The 16,046-nt window shown below is 31.3% G+C and overlaps 1 pseudogene; it reads left to right on the top strand.

Annotated features, from left to right (window-relative positions):
* The first annotated feature begins 8,987 nt into the window (after window positions 1–8,987).
* On the top strand, window positions 8,988–14,115 carry LOC134283630 (interferon-induced protein 44-like; annotated as a pseudogene).
* Window positions 14,116–16,046: the final 1,931 nt, after the last annotated feature.

Here is a 16,046-nt window from a genome sequence, read left to right as displayed (position 1 = left end):
ATCAATAAGCTATTCTTTTCTGGTGAATCCTCCTTTTTGAAGTATATAAACACTAGTTTGCATGTTTTATTGCATGACTTATTTCTATCTTATTCCATTATAACTAGAAAATCCAAGATTACCAATGGACACCGTTACTTACATAAGCACTAAACAAGTAACATGTTACTAGAATTTAACAAGCTGTTAGAGTGTGAAAAAAATGTAATCAATAAGGTATGATTAAATCATGTATAATGTTATATTAAATGGAATTTATTAAAAAGTCACAAATTTTATTTTTAGTTTCAAAAAAGAGAAATAATGTAAGTAACATGGACACCTAGCTCCGAATCAGGCTTTAAAAAAGAAAAAAAAAATAACAAGACAATCGAACACTTGTCTTTAATACTTTTAATATTTCATTTCAAAGCTTAATAATAGACTAGTTTTCAAAGAGAATTAATGCAGACAAGTAAATTGTCAGATGGATTGCTAAATATCCTAGGTCTTCTATTTTGAGTCTTGGATCTTTGAATCATTATTACGAACATAATTCAGCCATTTCTTGTAAATCTGAAAGAAAAAAAATATATGAAACAAAATACAACATGATGTAATCAACACATATGCTGTTTAATTATATTTATTATATATCCTTGATAAAACCAGAAAGAAGGCAATTAAAGCACAAATTATGTCACTACTTCACGTTTTCGTGTCTCTGTTACGAACGTAATTGCGTGAATGATATGGCAATATTAAAACAAATATTCAATAAGTATACATAGTTTTCGATGGACCCAAATTTAGCAAAAGTTACCTCCCGTTGGTCGCCATATTGGAGGTCGACTCGGTGAGTTTTCCTCTTTGTCTTACCAAGTTTAAGAAAATATAGCAGAAATATTTGGTGGAAAATCTTTATTAAATATTTTTTTCTTAATAAAGGAGGCTTCCAAAAATTTATATACTTCAGAAAAATAATGATTCCTAATTCAAAATCGCAAATATGAAAATTTAAAATTGGTTGAACAATGAAGGAATATGAGCATTTGGACCTCCAGTGTGGCGGCCAACGGGAGCTAACTTTTGCTAAAATTAGGTCATATGAAAACTATCTATTCATCCTTTGATAAGAACAGATCAAAACTAACAAATATAGAATAAAATATAGTACAATATAACTTTATCATTTATAGATTATACAAATAATGCAAAAACAATTATGTTCGTAACAAAAGACGCGAATCAAAAGTCAAATGTTAAACCGTAAGTACTCGACTCGGACAGATTTATGCATTTTGTATTGTCATAAGCGACATATTTTAGTTTCTGATTATTAGCTACATGGTATAAAGATACCATGACTGAATTTATGTGTTAAACATTCACTAAAATTGATACAATATAAAAATACTTACCGAATCTATTATGTACGTAACTTTTTTCTTCCACATGGACACAATGAGCATCGCCATGTTTTTTAGCAGACAGCTGCGCAACCTTCCTACTTTCGTTTTCAATTTATAATTATACCACTGCTACGGACTTCCTGAGCCAAACTTTTGATTCATTGGCTGTTATTTTAGCAATCATACTGAAAGCTATTATGTTCATAACGGTCAAGACACCAAAAATTTTACAATCAGAGATCATTTTAAAATTACAAACAGAACTGAGTTATGTTCATGAGGCATATTGTTAAAAATAATTTATCACACATACTCACTAATTTAACACAGAAATTGAACTTGACAAATTATTTAATGTTTGTAGAGAGGTGTTAAAAGTTCAATGCATATGGACACCATGCGTTACGAACATAAACCACAAATTTTTAAGTTAAGAAAAAAATAATTAGGATAATTTTAGCATGTTTGACAAAATAAATATATTATTTCATTTATATGCGAAGATAATGTACACATATATCATGCCAAATGATTTTATTTTTAAATAAAACAACATCTTTATGCCTAGTCGAAAATTATGTCACATTTTCTGCAATCGAAATCCCCTAAATGCAATACAACAATGATCAATATTTTTTTATTCCTCAACTCATATCCATAAAGCTATTTATACTATATCCTTGCACAAGTAACAAATCATATCAATATCAATCTATCTGCTTACACTTTATTTATTGGAAAATAAGGGAGAAAAGAAATATATTTTAAAAATTCACCAGTATTGAAGAATGAGTTATATGGTGTCTAATTTGAATGAAATAAAGTTTAAACTAAATTACGATATTAGCGTTCGGGATACGTATTGACCCTTTAGTTGGATAAGTGTTAAGTTTTTAATACAAGCGTGGGGAATTGAATTTAAACTTACAAAATAAATTGTAGTTATTACTGACACTGTTCATACTTATAGAAAGAATAATATGGTTTGTTTAAAACCCCATCGGAAGTATTTTAATAAACTAATAGTACCTTTTCTTCTGTAAAATTTTATTATCCCTTCTTTCAAAACGACACTTTATCTTACGTCAAAAACACGACGTCAATCTACCTTTCAGTTAAAAAATTGTTTTGAAATAGTTATTTAAAATTGTAACTGAAAATCAAATTTGGTAGTGATATTCATTATTTCCAAAGTCGTGTAATTACATTTTTAAGTGCTAATGAAGAAAAGACATAATTTTGTATCTTTAATTAGAAAATCATATTACTAAAAGACACCGCTATTTTCTTTTCTGCATGAAAGGGGTGGGAGAGTTGGTTGAATCTGATCTACATAGAACATTTCAAAAACATGATCATTTAAACTTGATTTTTTTTTTGTTTGGAAAACGTTGTAAATATTTTATAGGTACGTTCTATTTCCCATGAAAAATATGCGAAAAAGTATTTTGAAATTGCACTTAAGAATCATGTACATAAAAAAATTTGATAATTAATGTAATATTATGGTAGGATTAGTGTTTCAAAGGCTTATTTAACTCTATTTGATTACAAATGCTTTCAATTTAGCAATTAAAAAAAAATAATGCCCCGTGAAAATTTAATATAAATATTAAAATTTCAATAACAATAACGATAACAGATAACGCAACATATATTTCCCTTTCGCAGCAGAGGATTAATTATCAAAAGAAACCACGAACCATTGTATAGAATATTGGAATTTTTCTGTTGGTATAGTGGAAAAAAATGTATTCCCTGCGCTTTCGCGAGATTTCATCTAGTATGGTATAAGAAAAAAATAGTCAAACTCACAAACAAGTGGAGGAGAGGAAAAAATGTCTGCTTTAGCATCGCGAAGTAAGGAGTTTTAATTCAAGGCTTTAAATGTATATGTCTTAATGGATGAGATATCATCATGTTATATAGCCTATTTTGTCAAACGTGAAACCCGTATCACATGACATACAAATGTAATCAATAAAGTTTTTTTTTAAATTAAAGTCAAAAGTCATGGTCAAGATGTAAAGGAATTATAGAATGTTCCGAACCATCTTGTTACAGGCATTGCGCATGTCAAATATTAAAGTCCTAACTCTTCTCTATCAAAAGATATAAGGATAATACAGACTATGGACAAAAGTATGGGGACTATTTCCGACGCCGTTTTATGTTAGATAAGAACTCGCATTTGATTCGATTCTTAAAATACAATATACTGACACGCAAAAGAAACGCAACAAGCAGTAATCTACAAATGTTTGATTTTTTTTCCTTATGATTTTCAAAAATGAATACAGTAAGGCTAAACTCACTTTTCAAAACATCAGATATTTGATAAAAATGTTAAATGTTTATCTTTTTACTTTACTAAGTAACATATGACTGTTAAAACACCCCCCTCCCAGACATTCAAGATAAACGTGCAAGACTGCCCTAAACAACCATTGCAGCTTAATTTCTACGATACAATAGGTTCATCAATATCGAGATCTGAGCGAAGGAATCATTCTTCGCCATATTAAATGCCTTTCTTTCAGATGATTAGGTCGAATTTTCTCTAACTTAGAGGAGTGTAGTCACCCTTGGACTTCCTGTACAAGGACTGTCCTTAATGAATATGATACGTAAGACCTTGTTCGGGTGTAATGTTGTGAATTTTTGCATCAGCAACTCTCCATCACCTTTATATTGAAATTTTCAAACTTGAGCAATGGAAATGCTTACTTAAGCCATTTTCAAGAAGCCTTTGCATCGTTACGGGAAACGAAAGGAGAGTTTATTTTTTGAAATATTGCTCTATTACTTATGATGAACAGTTAAAACCTTTAAAACTCCATAAAATTGCAAAATGTTTTGTTAAACATGCAATTTTTTATTTCTGTTAAGCAGACTCAAACTTGACTTCCGGTTATGGTATGAAAATCATTCAACCGTTAAATTACCGGTGTTTACTAAATTGAAGATATCCATAATGTTAAGATACAAAATTTTTACTTTACATAATTATTCCTCCCTAAAGTAGTAAGTTGCGTTTCTTTTGCGTGTCAGAATATAACGTAAAGCTAATACCTCTCGCTTATTTTAACATGATGCAGGTTCAATCTTGATTCATTAAATTCATCATAACAAAATAAGTAAGCAATCCTTGTATACAATACAGAAGAAATATTGTCGATCAGAAATAAAAATAAAATCCAATACAAATAAAATATTTGCGATTACACAAATAGGAAATTGCAGAACGCAAATGGAAAAATACATGTATAGAAAGCAAATGGGAAAATTATACAATTCAAGTGTTTTTTGTTTGTTTGGTTTTTTTTTTTAATTTCCCAAATGGAAAATATAGAATACAATTAAAACAATGAAAATGATAATTACATCAATATAGGTAAAAAATGTTACAATACAAATAGAAAATGACAGCTATAGTACTAATAAAGATTATACAATGCAAGTGGAAAAGATCGAATGCCGCAACGTTTGACATGCTATATTTTTCTCGATCAACTTTATAGTTTAATGATGGATTTTGGTCGCCATACTTAGATCTGATATTAACAATCTAAATCGAAAGTAGTTTTTAAGCATCGTAGGTAAGACATTCAGCTGTGCTGTCAAATTATTCTCATTTTATGACTATTCATATCTTTGTTGTAGATTCCATTTACTTCCATTTATAATTCCGTTTAAACATTAAGTGCCATGGTTCTTTATTTGCAAAATCATTAATCAGTAGTTATTTTGTAAAAGGGCAGAGATGATAAACATTATCGTTTATGAAAGGAAATATAGTATCAACTGAAATGTGGACTAAATATGACCTCCCTGATATAAACATGCACTTTTTGGAGACTAGACATTCACTACATAGTTTAATAAATTTATCAATTCCTACGCTAGCCAGATTTTAAGTAACTGTAGGAAGCATCCTTCAATCTGATCGATAAATTAATTTAAAAATATATTTCAAGTCCGATTGTTCTTGTTTATAAATTTACCCCTTTGTAAAGAACAGCATCGTCATAGCAACTCAGGTGAGCGATGGGCCCATGGGCCTCTTGTTTAATTTTTGATATAAAAATTAAGCTTAACAATTACTTTAAAGTTGACCATTTTAGGTACAGATAAATTCGAACCGGAAGGAAATGGCAACCACCCTATCCACAACCCCTACAATTCCCACACCGACCAAATCGGGCTTATTTTCCTTCCGGGATGTTTTTCTTCCTTTTTTTCGATTCCTTCAGAAACATGAAAATCAGATTGAAAGAAGATACTTCCCCTCTGGTATACAAAAGAGTTTTAAATGTCTAAGTAAAAGTTTGTAAAAGTCTGTCATTTCCATAAAAGTCCACAGATGTTCGTAAAAGAAAAAAGGCCCATTGGCCACATTGCTCATCTGTGTAGCTATGACAATTCTTGTTCATTTGTAGATTATTTGTCCTATATATTTCTATGTTACACTTTGATCGTTCAATGTACATGTATTCCTACCCTATAACTCGTGGTCATGCTTTGAATCAACTTTTAGACTCTTTAACTAAGAATTTTTCTTCGAAATCCTACGTATACTTTTCATTCCTCAGTGTGGCCCCAGTCCACCAAAAATTGCATAATCTGAACAAACCTAAAAATGCACTACTTATGAATGCTACAATGTAAATATGACTGCCTCTTGCTTTGCTTTCCTGGGAAAATAGTTTTTCCTAGTTGTCGTTCGGAAAACTTTGTTTCTACCCCATCCATGGGGGTTATGAAAAACTGAAACTACCAACCCGAAGATGTTTTGTAATGATTTGCATTGTAATGTCTTAATGTATAATTACAAACTACGAAAGTTTTCCTCCTTGGCCTTTTCTATAAGCGTGTTTTACTGAACAAAGTTTTCTATTTTTTTATTCTTTCCATTGATACACGTAAAGTCACTAATGTTCTATTTTGTTTGTTCTTTTCTATAAAGCATTAAGATGAACGGTTTACTGAAGCACAAAGACAAAAAGCAGCTATCAGAATGGATTGGTCGAAAATGTCATTTCCAGCTTTTGTATAAAATCAGCAGAGATGGAGGAACACCGCAGAAATTTCACGAACTCTGTGACAAAAGGGGACCTACAATAACAATCTTTTATAATGTAGATAAGTACGTTTATGGAGGTTATCTTTCCGAGATGTGGGAGAGTGTTGGTAACTGGGCTATAGATCAAAATGCATTCCTCTTTAAATTATACTCTGCAGGAAAATGGAATGCTAAGAAATTTCCATACTTATCAGGAAGTGGGGACAACTATTTTAGGCATAGTATATATGGACCACTATCTGGTAGTCTATGGTCTATTGAAAAATCTGAGCTTTTGAGGAATTCGTCAGGATATTTCCCCTTGTCCACTACCAATTTATTTTCCGGCAAAGGCTTTAATCTAGCTGGTGATACAGCCAAGTCTGTATCAAATGGACATAATAACGTCACTGACTTGGAGGTCTACCTACTTAGAGGTAGGTTACAATCCGTGAAAATGTAAGTGTTTTTCAACTTTATTCCAAATAATTTGTGTATTTTAATTTTGGATCTTGAGACAGAATTATAAAATGCAATATTATATATAGCTTGCTTTAGAAAATTCTTTACATTATAATCTGCTTCAAGGGGTATTTTGTCTTTTCTTTTTTATTTAGAGTATAACTCTTTGATCTGATAAATAAAATATCAAACACAATATTCAATTTAAATCACGATATGTAACCAAATTGATTTACCAAGCTGAATTCATTAAAACTTTATTTGTTTTCATTCCCACTACTGAGTAAACAACGGTATTTTATGTTCAGTTTTACTTTGATGTGTTGGGCAATTTGTCTAAGGGGAAAATGTCTCGTGCCCTTTTTTAAAAAACAATTGCTTTAACTAGTTAGCAAATATTTATAGCTTTATAAATTTTATTTTTCTCAATGGCAAAATATATCTTTTATATATATATTGAGCCTGGATGTTAATTTGGTAAAATAAATACATTTTAATAGAATTAGTTTTCATCTTTCTATCGTTCATAATTCTATGTAATTCTATATCTATATAATATAATTCTACCTCTTACTAATTTTACTAGAAGTATTCTTCGTCAATAAAGATGCAAGAATTGTGATTAAAACACATAGTAGGCTTTTTAGCAGCAGTTATAGCACTCTGCTAATTTGAGATGGGGGATTGTTAGCACTTTTTAGCCTGTCCAAAATAATATAAGTGCAGGATTGATTCACTCCACAAAGATTGAGTTTCAAATTATCAGTAATTAGTAGCATATATTTTAAGACAAAAATGATTAGAAAATATTTTGGAAAAACATAATTTTAAGTCCCAAAATTGATAACTTCATGAAAGCATCTTAGCAGCAATTCAAGTCCTTTTTTAAAGCATAATATTGTAACGTATATTTAAGATGGCCCAATAGAGGAAGAGGCTGACACCCCATGGAGAGACGCGCCAGAGTGGGATTTACAGGTACACGTATATAATGTATTTAAAAATGTATTCGTAATCGGGATGGCGATTATTTTTAGTACATTATCTATATCGGATAATTGTAATTATGATTAATAGCTGCATATCGAGGACGATTATATTTTATATTTAGACTAGTCACGTGATGCGACAGTCACGCGATTTTAGCACATTGACTTGAAGTATTGATGTTACGTATAAATGTCACTAGTGCAAGGGCATAACCAAGTTAAATTTCCAAGTTTAGTATATAAATATTTTCAATACGCATTATAGTTTCTAAAAAGTGCTGCGATCCTATCTAAATTCTGCAATGTCATTGTTAAAATTATACTTGTATGACCGAATGCTATATTTTTTGCTGGTCAGCGGTATGAAATATAAATATAATTAAATTGTTTTTAAGATTTCATCAGGATCGCAGCACTTTTCAGATACCTTAATAGTTCTATAAATGAAATGTTAAAGCTTACTTTGATCCATAGAGTGTATGCCCTTGCACTAGATCGTTTTATTAAGACCCCCCGCATTACCCTCCGATGTACTTGCATACAAATATACGGCAGTGTCAATTAAATACGTAATGTACAGAAAATATACATGTATTAAAAAATTGTGAAGTAGACATTAAACTCAAGTTATTGGCCCAAAGAATATATGTTAATACTATTTTATTTAATAAGAGAATACATATTTTGTTTAGAAAATATTACTTGATCTGTCTCTCACTACATACAAACTACGTCACGTTGTAAGAAATGACGTCATATTGACAAGTGTATTGCGATCAGTGACTTGTTTATAACTTGTTATGTGGGATTTAACTAACGACAAAACAACACGCTGTAGTAAGTTTTTGTGTAGTTTGATGATTTCTTACTGGTTGAATTAGCAGATAAACTCATTTTGTGGTATTTTAAAGAAATGTTGTATGACGTATATTGTGTATGATGTCATAGTCAAGTTTTCCCGTACAAATTAGGCTCCGCCTCCTTTTTGTAACCTTAACTGTGCTGCGTATTTTTTTATTCTTTCCATTGATACACGTAAAGTCACTAATGTTCTATTTTGTTTGTTCTTTTCTATAAAGCATTAAGATGAACGGTTTACTGAAGCACAAAGACAAAAAGCAGCTATCAGAATGGATTGGTCGAAAATGTCATTTCCAGCTTTTGTATAAAATCAGCAGAGATGGAGGAACACCGCAGAAATTTCACGAACTCTGTGACAAAAGGGGACCTACAATAACAATCTTTTATAATGTAGATAAGTACGTTTATGGAGGTTATCTTTCCGAGATGTGGGAGAGTGTTGGTAACTGGGCTATAGATCAAAATGCATTCCTCTTTAAATTATACTCTGCAGGAAAATGGAATGCTAAGAAATTTCCATACTTATCAGGAAGTGGGGACAACTATTTTAGGCATAGTATATATGGACCACTATCTGGTAGTCTATGGTCTATTGAAAAATCTGAGCTTTTGAGGAATTCGTCAGGATATTTCCCCTTGTCCACTACCAATTTATTTTCCGGCAAAGGCTTTAATCTAGCTGGTGATACAGCCAAGTCTGTATCAAATGGACATAATAACGTCACTGACTTGGAGGTCTACCTACTTAGAGGTAGGTTACAATCCGTGAAAATGTAAGTGTTTTTCAACTTTATTCCAAATAATTTGTGTATTTTAATTTTGGATCTTGAGACAGAATTATAAAATGCAATATTATATATAGCTTGCTTTAGAAAATTCTTTACATTATAATCTGCTTCAAGGGGTATTTTGTCTTTTCTTTTTTATTTAGAGTATAACTCTTTGATCTGATAAATAAAATATCAAACACAATATTCAATTTAAATCACGATATGTAACCAAATTGATTTACCAAGCTGAATTCATTAAAACTTTATTTGTTTTCATTCCCACTACTGAGTAAACAACGGTATTTTATGTTCAGTTTTACTTTGATGTGTTGGGCAATTTGTCTAAGGGGAAAATGTCTCGTGCCCTTTTTTAAAAAACAATTGCTTTAACTAGTTAGCAAATATTTATAGCTTTATAAATTTTATTTTTCTCAATGGCAAAATATATCTTTTATATATATATTGAGCCTGGATGTTAATTTGGTAAAATAAATACATTTTAATAGAATTAGTTTTCATCTTTCTATCGTTCATAATTCTATGTAATTCTATATCTATATAATATAATTCTACCTCTTACTAATTTTACTAGAAGTATTCTTCGTCAATAAAGATGCAAGAATTGTGATTAAAACACATAGTAGGCTTTTTAGCAGCAGTTATAGCACTCTGCTAATTTGAGATGGGGGATTGTTAGCACTTTTTAGCCTGTCCAAAATAATATAAGTGCAGGATTGATTCACTCCACAAAGATTGAGTTTCAAATTATCAGTAATTAGTAGCATATATTTTAAGACAAAAATGATTAGAAAATATTTTGGAAAAACATAATTTTAAGTCCCAAAATTGATAACTTCATGAAAGCATCTTAGCAGCAATTCAAGTCCTTTTTTAAAGCATAATATTGTAACGTATATTTAAGATGGCCCAATAGAGGAAGAGGCTGACACCCCATGGAGAGACGCGCCAGAGTGGGATTTACAGGTACACGTACATAATGTATTTAAAAATGTATTCGTAATCGGGATGGCGATTATTTTTAGTACATTATCTATATCGGATAATTGTAATTATGATTAATAGCTGCATATCGAGGACGATTATATTTTATATTTAGACTAGTCACGTGATGCGACAGTCACGCGATTTTAGCACATTGACTTGAAGTATTGATGTTACGTATAAATGTCACTAGTGCAAGGGCATAACCAAGTTAAATTTCCAAGTTTAGTATATAAATAATTTCAACAGGCATTGTAGTTTCTAAAAAGTGCTGCGATCCTGTTTGAATTCTGCAATTTCTTTATTAAAATTATACTTGTATGACCGAATGCTATATTTGTTGCTGGTCAGCGGTATGAAATATTGATATAATTAAATTGTTTTTAAGATTTCATCAGGATCGCAGCACTTTTCAGATACCTTAATAGTTCTATAAATGAAATGTTAAAGCTTACTTTGATCCATAGAGTGTATGCCCTTGCACTAGATCGTTTTATTAAGACCCCCCGCATTACCCTCCGATGTACTTGCATACAAATATACGGCAGTGTCAATTAAATACGTAATGTACAGAAAATATACATGTATTAAAAAATTGTGAAGTAGACATTAAACTCAAGTTATTGGCCCAAAGAATATATGTTAATACTATTTTATTTAATAAGAGAATACATATTTTGTTTAGAAAATATTACTTGATCTGTCTCTCACTACATACAAACTACGTCACGTTGTAAGAAATGACGTCATATTGACAAGTGTATTGTGATCAGTGACTTGTTTATAACTTGTTTTGTGGGATTTAACTAACGACAAAACAACACGCTGTAGTAAGGTTTTATGTTGTTTAATGATTTCTTACTGGTTGAATTAGCAGATAAACTCATTTTGTGTTACTTTAAAGAAATGCTGTATGACGTATATTGTGTATGATGTCATAGTCAAGTTTTCCCGTACAAATTAGGCTCCGCCTCCTTTTTGTAACCTTAACTGTGCTGCGTAATTAAGGAAACATTTTTCTTGCAACAAATCGTAAAGTTAGCGAGCTTCAGTACGAGAAATAACCCTTATATCATTTAATATTTACCGATAAAGGTGCATATAATCTAAAAATCATTATCTTAAGCTTTAAAACCCGATGCTTTTGAAGGGAATTTGTTTGTACACATGAATAGTTTTAAATGTGCATGATTCTACCATAGATAAATCGAAGTTTCCTTAATACTATGATCCTATGAAGTGCACTGCTTCTGTATCTAGACAAAAAAGGTATGTTTTAAATTAAACGGATACAAAGGCGGCTGTATTTGACCCGAAACCCTCAGAAAATCATTTAGGAACTGTCATAAGCATATATAAATACTACCAATTATTATGTGCAAATTATGCTTAAGGTAATGGAATAGGATAAAAATGTAGTTTAAAATCTTTATATATATATATATATATATATATATATATATATATATATATATATATATATATATATATATATATATATATATATATATATATATAGTTGTTTTGTTGCTTTCTTGTTACGTTATACAATTTTGCATTATAAGACTGTGATACTGTGACCTTTTGTGCGAAAAACCACGTGACTTTAAAAAGTGCGTTGAGCTACATGTATATTGTCATTATATAGCTTTTATAAACGTATTCTATATTATTCATATCAATTTATCAAAAATGGAATTCCATTTGTGCAGACTTTTAATGAATTGAAGGAGAAAATAACAACATATGAACCGTTTGAGGAGTCGGATGTTCCAGAGACCAACGTCTTACTGATAGGTCAGGTTGGAGCTGGGAAATCCAGCATTCTGAACACAATCAATTCAATCTACAAGGGGACCATATCATCCCGGGCTTGTACTGGAAGCGCTGAGACCAGCTTAACGAAGAGTGTATGAAGTTTTACCGTATAAGTGGAAATTTTTCCCCTTAAAAATGGCATTTTCTTTCAAGTGAGATGTTATTTTAGCGATTTTAAAACAGCTATTCAAATAAAACGCAATTCATTAAGAGAAGCGATCTTGACACTCTCGCTTATATAATGCCAAAATTATATCCTCGCTAAAATTTTGCTTTTATGGTAATTTTGGCTGTAAATTGAATATCGATGTAGCAAAAGTGACATTTTATGGTTTCAAGCTGTACATGTAACACAGTTTGAAAAATCTTTCTATTGCTTTAAACAGTTTGAAAAGTTTCAAATTCGTGATCCAGCAACAAAGAGATTTTTGAAACTGAGGATTTGTGACACTAGGGGAGTGGAGGAGGGGCTGTCTATAAAGAATGAAGATCTATTGCTCAACTAGCAGGCAGATAATCCGAAGGGTGTTTTAAGTTCGTTCCACATTTTCCTTTAATTTTCGACACAACATTTAATATAGGATATTACATTTCTGATACCCGGTATTCGATATTCAGACTTTTAAAACATATGAAGTTTTGCTTATGTTTTGGTATGAAATAAAAGGAGAAGGCAATTAAATGAAGTACATTATGTTCGAAAAAAAACGTATAAAAACACATGTATGAAATATTTTAAGCCAGTTCACAGATTGTCTAGTCTTTTAAATATCTATTATCTTCATATTGAAAATTTCCCAAACTAATAAAAAGTTTTCATGCTACTTCTATGATATAAATGAGATAGCAAATTTTAATCTGTACATACACTGCATTTCATTAACAGCTGAACATTTTATTTTTCAGTTTAATCCTGCTGAGAAAGCATCCTCAAAAGTTCACGGTTTCACCAAATATCCAACTTTAAAAGAGAGAATGCACGTTGTTGTGTTTGTTATTGACGGAAGTACACTTGATGTTCTATCGGAAGGTATCATTAAAAAACTCAAAGACATCAAGGCTAACGTAGTGGAAAGGGGTACGTTTTAAATATGTTCTATATATTCTACAAAATGAATAAAATTAAACAAATTTTGCAAAACTTATTTATCAATTCTTCAATTCCGAACTACGAGTATTTCTGGATATTTGTACCTTCTAAATTAATGTTATGATATGTATGTGTTACCTTATTATACGAGTACTTGCTATCAGATAGAATATACCAAATTCCGACTATTTCATTGTACTCTATTAATTTTCTTCTATTTATAAAATCAGACATACCTCAGTTAGTGTTTCTGACGAAGATGGACAAGATATGTCCTATGGTGGAGAATGACGTCAGCAATATGTTCCTGAGTGAAGTTGTAGAGGACGCTGTCAACAAAGCTGCTGACGTCATTGCAATTCCGAGATCTCATGTTCTTCCGGTTAAAAATTATGAAAAGGAAACAAAACTTCAAACTAACATAAACATTCTGGCTTTAGGTGCATTACATCAAGCACTTATGTTTGCTGATGACTTTTTAGAAAACCAGTTCTATCTAGAAGGAGAGAATGCAACTGCAAAGGATTAACACTTGCTCCTTGCCTCTGTACATGTATATTCTGACTGAAAATAAATTTGTAAAGTATCCTGTAATATCTTGCATATTCCATTTACATGTTTTAACATTAAACATTAAAATGCTACATGTAATTAAAGGTTTACCAAGTCCTTAAATAAATACATTGATGACTGGTATTATTGATATCTTCCTAAAGGCGAAACATTAAATTTTTTTTATAATTTTTATAGAAAATTTAAGTATGATTAACTGTACATAAGACAACGTAACGTAGAATGCAGAAAGAGAGAAAGAGAGAGAGAGAATCTTGAAAAATGTTAATAATTCTAGATCTATTGATATGATCCTAATTTTCCTCTCTAAATTGATTTTATGAGAAGAATGTGGAGATAACGAACAGTATTCAATATCAAAGTCCATAAAACAATACAAAATAGGAGCAGAGCAAACACGGACCTCCAAAACATCAGAGGTGGGATCAGGTGCCATGGAGGATTGAGCATCCCTATATGAGAAAGTGAAAAATTGTTGTTCATGCTTGATCAAGAAGTAATTTCCCTAGCAAAGATTGATTGAATGTATATTGTTTAACGTCCCTCTCGAGAATTTCTCACTCATATGGATACGTCACCGTATGCCGGTGAAGGGCTTATAATGAGGGCCATTGAGCAGTGAGGGATGTTTATTGTGCCAACGCCTGCCGCTGACAAGGGGCTTCGGTTTTTAAGGGGATGAAGGACCTTAAGCTGAAAAAATACCTGTCATTCAATTTTTTTTTCATATTTTGTATATCTCATATTTAGTATGTCCCACATACCTTCAAGCAGATATATCAAAAGGTTTCTAGATTTATTTCTGAGATATTGAGTGACAAATACTATGCCCCACAGTGTCTGAGTGAAGGTTTGATTCTCCTTGTTTCTGGGCCCATTACTCGGTCCATAATGGGATTTTTTCAGCATAAATAATAAATATGTCAGCGAACATGTGTCTTTTTAAATATTTCAGAGTATGAATAGGGTTAAAAATTCGAAAAAGCAAGATTCTTTTGTCACGTCGCATCTGGAGACGGAAAATTACATCCTTTTTAAGACAACTTGAACGACAAAAAAATTAATTTTCAAAAAATCCTATCATTCAATATTTGAAAAATTACGTCGAAATGCAAGTTCGTTATGTTATTGATTAACTGCAAAAATATCGATTGGTGAAGCTGAGCTCAATATTGCACAGGGCATAGTTAAACAAGACATGAGCATGAGAAAAACGTGTCATGTTTACATTTCTCAAGTACGGGAAAATCTCACTATGACGTCACACATTTGCGAAATAAGCTAAGTAAGACATAACTACAATATATTTCCGTCAACAATAATGTAAAAATATTTTTGTGTTCTGTAATTCATAAAATATTCCACATGTACTGATCATGGCTCGTTTTTATGATATTATACTACCCATGTTTTACCTTGTATAATCATTGTGTACTAAGATTCACTATGACGTCAACGACTTGTTGGACGCGCAGTGTAGGGAAGCAGAAGAGTGGATCAATCTATTTCGTAATTTGAAACTATTTGCAAGAAAGTTAGAATGTTTTTTAGATATTTTTATACAAGATGGTGAACTCAAACAAACAGTAATTTTTTTTTTTTTACAAATACTGTGGTTTTAATCTGGTTTTGTACATATTTTATCAGAGATTATGACGTAATTAAACTTAGTCACGTGACCATACATGTTTCGTCCCCTTAAAGTCTCATCCGAAGGACCCGCAACTTTCACTTCAAAGTGCCGAGAGCATGGCGAAGGAACAGTTGCTACCAATTTTATCGACTAGGTCAGTCGCGGCCGAGATACGAACTCACGGCCTCCCGATCAGCGCTCTACCGACTAAGCTACCGTGAACGGTCCCTAGAAAAGAAATCCCTAATTTAATGCAAATGCACGATACTTGACTGGGTAAACAAGATTTGATGTGATAGAAGGCAGTTTTTAATCGTATAGAACCCTAAGCATATATATAATCAATGTGACCTGTGCAAATAAATAATCAATGTACATGCAAAACATATAGAAAA

The sequence above is a fragment of the Saccostrea cucullata genome, unplaced genomic scaffold, assembly GCF_032062105.1.
Source record: "Saccostrea cucullata isolate Sc308-1 unplaced genomic scaffold, CSIRO_AGI_Scuc_v1 ctg5114, whole genome shotgun sequence".
NCBI classification, from domain to species: Eukaryota; Metazoa; Mollusca; class Bivalvia; order Ostreida; family Ostreidae; genus Saccostrea; species Saccostrea cuccullata.
The sequence above is the reverse complement of the archived record's forward strand: the minus strand, read 5'-3'. Positions and strand labels throughout refer to the sequence as shown.